Source organism: Palaemon carinicauda, chromosome 17 (genome assembly GCF_036898095.1).
Source record: "Palaemon carinicauda isolate YSFRI2023 chromosome 17, ASM3689809v2, whole genome shotgun sequence".
NCBI lineage: Eukaryota > Metazoa > Arthropoda > Malacostraca > Decapoda > Palaemonidae > Palaemon > Palaemon carinicauda.
Window position 1 is genome coordinate 112,595,447 of NC_090741.1, and position 7,500 is coordinate 112,602,946.

The following is a 7,500-nucleotide window of genomic DNA, read 5'->3' on the forward strand; positions in this document are numbered from 1 at the left end:
CCCAAAAATTTGATGTAAATCCATGGTGTCACAATATTCAACTGAGATAATTTCAACTGAAACCTATTTTCTAATAAAGTAATTGACTGGTAGAGGTAATTTTGGATCCCAAATGATAATAATATTCTTGCAGTGTACCCTGGACATGCAAAATAATCTTATAAAGTACTTTGTATGGCAAGAAACTGTCATAATTTATAAGACGGGTCATTTTGACCCGGAACATATTAGGTGTTACCAACATTTTAACAGACCACAAGGGATATATATATATATATATATATATATATATATATATATATATAATATAGATACAAGGTATATATATATTTCTGGGCTCCAGCCATATCGTCCTGATGGAAGGTTCCTTTAGGCATCTTTCTACGGGATATTTGGCTATAGTGATACTCCCGGAGAATTGACCTTAGGTCTCCAGGATTCTAACTCCTGGCATGAGTATCCTTTAAATTCCTTTTAAGGATATCGCATAATATCAGTGGACTTATATCTTGATACAACATATGGCAATCTTCACCCCGAATAGAGTTTTTATTTCGAGGTGAAGGAGTGGCGAAACTGAACGGGAGCTGTTATCAAGGTTACCCTTCCTCCCGTACTATTACAGGGCTCCTAGATGTCGCTAATTCTGGTTTTGTAGTGATTTCGCACATTGTTTTCCCATGTTCAGTGTAGCGTTCTATATCGTTTATTAGAGGATTTATCATGCATTTTCCCGCATCTTCTGCCTCTGGAAAGTTGAGTATTTAATCTTTAGTGTGTATACTTTTTAACTCCTGCTTCACAGTGAAATTAGTATAATTTATTTTGTTTTATGAAGCGTGGCCGAGCACCTGAGGCAACATTTTGGGCGTTGTCGTTCGTCATGCATGCTCTATTTAGTCAGCAGAACGACAATCCCGGTATTTAGCTATAATGAATTATAGCTATTTGGGTAAAATTATATTAGTGAAGATATGATTATGCTTACAAATTTCCTCTTCCTACATGTGTCGATCGTATACGCTTGAGTCTCGGCGATATAGGAAGCCGAGATCGCTCCCCGCGCTAGACTACCTAGCCCATGCGCTTTAGTAATTTTCTTACATTATCCCTGTTTACACTCGTGCATCGTTTTATCAATTCAACAGGAGATAGATTATCTCCTAGAATTGATTATATAACTTGATACTCGTCTCCTGAGGAGATTTAAGGGTTATCCCTTCTTCCCTGTGAGTGCCGCCATAAGCGGCAACCCTATCCTGGTCTTCCCATAGAGTAGCACTCCGGCTTGACTGGGCTAGTGTTTCCTGTCTCCCCCTGTTTCCGGTGAGTATCCCGGTTTTGGTTTCCGACAATAACTCAGAGTATTCAGTCTTTATGCTGACAGCTTAGCGGCCAGGGGAGTAGTCACTCCCCTAACGGCTTACATTCACCGGCAGAGAAGGCTTAGCTTCGCTAGACCTCATCTAAAGTGGTAGTATAATGCCGCCATCTTCTCCCCTGTGGTATAGAAGACAAGTCTTGTTTCAGTAGACCCCTGGCTGAAAAATAGATATTCTTTTGCCACCTAGGATGGCACAGATAGTGAAACAGAGTTTCACCCTTTTTTGGAAATGGTGTCAACCCTGCCGCCTTCTCCTAACACAATATACCAGACCCTTTCCCTGCCCCTCTCTCTCCTTTAGCGAGAGCCTAGCCATTGTATATCTGTGGCCATTGTCCTACACTATACCCATTTGCCGGGTAGACTGTAGCGCCGGCCGGGATCTTACATAGGCGGCTTGATAATCGATCCGACTTTCCCCTATGGACGTAAGGCTCCGGGAAAGGTTGTGCCAGCTGTGACGGCTGCCGGTGGGAGACCCCTTTTGCCTTCAAGTGTTCTTCAGTCCTCCCTTGGTCTGCCATCCACAGCCCTGAAACCGGCAGCGACCGGCATCAGATCTTGTGGCTGGGTGGAAGTTTGAATGATTCCTTCTCTCATTCCATTTGAACCCTCATTCTAGAGGAAGGCAGTAGGATTAATATACCTACACCCTTGTTTATTGTACAGAGCTACGTTAATAAGGCAGCCCTTCACTGCATGCTTTCTCTCTTTCTGTCGTCTAGTGCCGTCAGGTACTAACCCACCCGGCAGCATGCCACCTGGACCAGTGCTGCCAGATGCTAGCCTAGCCGGCAACACGCTTAACTATAGTATATGATTATACAGTAGCCAGTATATTTGCAGTATAGATATACTGCGGAAAGAAAACTATACTACATATTATACAGTAGTTTATATTTCCAACATGTCCTCTGTGTCCTTTCACAGTCTATTGTTGAGACCAATTTTATATTGAAGTGAAGTATTCCTTCAATACACTGATAAGGTCATCAGTTTATAACTTACCCCACAATATTAATGCCTTTTATGGAAGGGCTAGTGTTACTATACACTAATTGTCCCTAGAGGTTAGAACCTTTCTCTATTGAGTTTCCTTAATAAGGAAACCCTAACTTTAATATTGGGGGAGTTCATAGCAATCAGCTGGATAGGAGACACAGGTATGTGTCTTTCCTATCTCTTTTCTAGCTTAATATCCTAACCTATAATGGTTAAGTTACCATATATTGCATTTAACCTTTTTACCAAGTGTTATAAACAACCGCACACTCATTTATATTTAGTTTCTTTACAGGAGGAGTCCCAAATAAGGTGTGAGGGGATCTACTGTAACCACAAGAGTAGGAACTTTAGTGGTCACACCATGTGCAGGACTCAGGTCGCCTGCGCCATCATCACTGACACCTTGCGGTACTGGGACCCCCAGAACTGCAACGTCTGCTTGGCCAAGGTAGTCGAAGCCTTCAACGACCCCAAGTCAACGAAGCCGAGAGATGCAGCATTAGAAAAGATGAGCAAGTGGGTACGAGGGCTACAAAAGAACTCTCCGGACCGTACATGCTCAGCGACTGGATGCATAGGTTGCTGTTCCCTAAGGCTTGTAGTGAAGCTGTCGTGCCCCAAACACGAGCTGAACCTCGCTGCATCCAAATTGCAACTGAGACGAACGCATTGGAAGGCATGGACATCCACCAGGAGGAAAGGATGTCTGAAGTGTCTATGGACACTGAGAAGGATCTCCTTAGGGATGATCCCGAGGATGAGTCTACTCTACCTCCCGAAGGAGAAGAAGAGGTCGAGTCGTCGGAAGTGGGGGAGACTCTTCCACCTGTGCCAGTACTAGAGCCGACACCATCTATGTCTTCAGTTCCTAACCCTCCATTGGACGCCATGAGCCAAGCGGTTTTTGCTCATATCACTACGCTCATGTAGAATATTTGTAAAGAAAGCCAAGCGAGGGAATCAAGGCTTGAAAAAGAGCTCCACGAAGCACGGATCACAGCCTCCCGAGGGTCATTCAAGCGACCCAGAGCTCATGACCTGCCATCCTGCTCTGAGACTAATCCCTGGAGGTCCATGGAGTATATGCCAATATATAAACACACACCTGAGAATCTAGAAATTAAGGTATTGAAGTATATAGCTTATTTGAGTATGAAAAACAAGTCTAAATGTGAAAAATTCATCATATATATATATATATATATATATATATATATATATATATATATATATATATATATATATATAAAGATATATATTGTGAAAATTTCATCATATATATATATATATATATATATATATATATATATATATATATATATATATATATATATATATATATAAATATATATATGGTGAAAATTTCATCATATATACATATATATATATATATATATATATATATATATATATATATGTATATATATATATATATATATATATATATATATATATATATATATATATATATATACATATATATATAGTATATATTTATATCTTTCGACTAGAATAGGGCACATTTGGAATTTTAACCTTAAAACATACAACGTTTAAGAATATTTCTAGAGAAGAAGATCTTGCTCTGCTATTAGATGAGCTGAATATAATAGGACTGATTGAAACTAAAAGAACTGGGGAACCTTATATAGAATGAAAAGATGGCCATACATATTGTTTCAAGGGACATGAAAGGAACAAACATAATGGAGTCGGTTTTCTTTTTAATGAAATATTTTCAGATATCATACACTTTTTTAATACTATGAATTTAAATAGGTATAAATTAAAGAGCTTTCAAATGCATGCGCCCACAACATCCCATACAAAAGAAGAAGTAGAAAAGTTTTACTAAGATCTCGATATATATATATATATGAAAAAAAAAGAAAAACCTAAGACCCAATTTACATGGGGGGGGGGGGCGATTTCAATACTAAAGTAGTCCAAAAGAAGAGAGGAGAACCAGCGGTAGGTAAATTTGGACTTGACACAAGGAATGCTCATAAAATCTGAATGAACCAATCCTAAAATCATTAATACCATTCATAAAAAGAAACATAGTAAATGGAAATGAAGAAGCCAAAATGGAGAAACAAAAAAATTAACAGATTTTATTCTTAGTGAAAAGGTAAATTTAGTTAAAGATGTAACAGTGTTAAATAAGTTAAATTCAAGCGATCATAGAGTGATGAGAAGTAAAATTTGCTTAGATCTGAAGAAAGACAGAAAAATTAATATTAAGAAAAAAGGTAAACACTTGCAATAAAAAAGCTTGATGAGTTTAGTTTAGCAATACAAAATAGGTACTCACAGCTACATGATGAAATGAAAGCAAGTAATAGTAAAAATGAACCATAAACTCCTTTAAGGAAGGACTGGAACGTCCCCTGCTCGGGGTCTTTAACTTGAGCCTGAAAGATTAACTTGAGTCTGGACTAAAATGACTTCTAGAAGGGCTAGAAACACGTTCTCTGGATCAAAATGGGGGTTTTTGAGGATGGTGAGTTCAATAGTAACATTTTCAACACCACCTGGGGTCATATTCAAGGTCTAAAGGTCATTTATCAAGGTCAAATTTGTGAATTTTGGTCATTTTTGCTCGTTTTTTATGTGTAACTCATAAAGGGTGAGAGATAGCTGATTATAATATGAGGCAAGTCTGCAGAGCTGTCCGAATTTAATATATATTGTCATATATCGTCCTTCAAGAAAGGACTGGAATGTCCCCTGATCGGGGTTTTTAACTTGAGTCTGAAGGATTAACTTGAGTCCTGGACTAAAATGACTTCTAAGAAGGGCTAGATACACGTTCTCTGAGTCAAAATCGGGGTTTTTGAGGACGGTGAGTTCAATAGTGACATTTTCAACACCACCTGGGGTCATCTTCATCATCTTCAAGGTCAAAAGGTCATATTTCAAGGTCAAAATAGTGAATTTTGGTAATTTTTTCTCGTTTTTGTATGTAACTCATAGATGGTGAGGGATGGCTGATTATAATAAGAGGCAAGTCTGTAGTTATGTCCAAATTTAATATATATTGTCAAATATTGTATTACTCAAACATTCAAAACAAGCCCTAAAACAATGAAACACTAAAATAAGAAATAAAGAACGGTATTTCTCATCACAACAAAACTCAAACATTTGATTAGATGAACATCGCTAGATGGAGAGCTTTTCTTGCCTCCTGAGGCATCTCACAACCTTTTCTTTGTCACTTACATTGAGAACCTGAGCTTTCAATAGAATGTTGGCTAAAGTCGCACATGCTGCATTATTAGTAGCTAAAGGTGCATCTACAAAAGATAACAATTCAGCAAAATGAAAGCGGCAATGCATTTTAGTCATGGCATGCAAATTATAGGCATTATGTACAAATAAGACAGTTGAAATAGTTGGCACACTCAGTCCACCTCTATTCAAATGATCTAAGAACTCAGATGACACCTCGTTACCATCTTCATCATCCATGATATCCTCCATACTAGTGGTATTACAATATTTATGAACAAGGTATCCAGCCAAATATACAACTTTATGCTTAAGGTTATCAGCAGACCTCAAGAGCTCCCGAGACTTTCCTGGCTTGTGTACTCATAGGTGTTTACCTGTTCAGTTATGGATCTAATCTGGGACCATTTTGAGAGCAAGCTGTTCTTTTGCAAAGGAAAAAGTTGTTTAGGCACCTCAATGCCATCTTTCTCAACTCTATTCAAGAATAGGAATCCAAAAGGTGAGTTGACTTGTTGTAGATGAAAGAACTGCTTGACAGTTTGTCCAGTAGCGTCAGTTCTTGATAGGTAGAGATCTTTCTGGTCTTTTATGACGTTAAAACCTGGAAAATAGGAGCTAATTTTGGCGCGAAATTGGTTGAAATCTCGGATTCTGTCTGCAGCCTCAGCAGCTGCATGCACCTTTTTAGCTCTTGATTGTGATGTAGAAGATGACGTTGGGCGTGGGGCTGAGGTAACCTGCTTCAAAGCTGATTTTGGTATTCCAGGAAATATTGATGGAGGTTGTTTGGGTCGCTTGCCACCCTTAACTGACACCCATTCACAATTGAAATGTGTCTCACAAATGTATATCTCCTTCAAGCGTCTCAAGCTTTCTTTCTCATTCGGCATTGCCAATATCCATCTCTCCTTCTCCTCAGGATCTTTTGGGAACGATATGACTTTTACATAAGGTGTCCCATCATAGTTCCCTTTACAACCAAAGCAGCTACAGTGACGTGGCATATTGTGAGATCACCAGCTGGACCGTTTCTATGACAAAAACAGAAACAAAACAAATTAGTCAGTGAGATCTGAACAGAAAATGGGATTTGCATAGAAAACGAGATAAAAACAGGATAAGTTGTGGGAGCAAAATGATCTTAAAATTTTAAAATACATAACATATGTCAATTTTTAAAAAAATCAGGCATGAAGTCTCTCAGACTCAAGTTAAAAACCCCGAGGTCCTGACGTTCCAGTCCTTCCTTAAAGGAGTCTATGAAATGAACAGTAACTTAACAAAATTTGTATTGGAATTAGCACAAGAGATAAGGTGAATAGTTCCTAAACTATTAGAAAAGACCAAAAATCTTTTCTTTATAAAGTAAAGAAAAGATTGGAAATGAGGGTAAAATCCAAGAGAGATGAAATAGGTTAGCGGAATTATCAAAAACAATAAACAAAATAAAAACCCAGAATATTCGTAAACAAAGTATTATCATAATGGAGGAAACAGTGAAGAAAGGAAGATTCATCAAATCGATGAAAAGATGACTTGGATCAGGGTGCTAACAGATGTTTTCTATAAAGAATGAAAATGTGAATATCTACAATAAGAGGGGTAGAAATTGAAGAGGATTTTTATACAATGTTATACAATAGTGACATGAGCAATGAGTTCACCAACAAAAATAATGAAACACCAAACAATAAAGTAGGATAAGTGAAGAAATCATTAAAAGGCATGAAAAAGAGGCAACGCAGGAGGAGAAGATAGCTTAACAATTGATTCAATACTAAATGGAGATTTAATAGTAGTAAACTTTGCTGAACTCTACATCATGTCTGCAAGATTGCACTACACTTACAGCTTAAAAAATAAAAAAAAAAGAA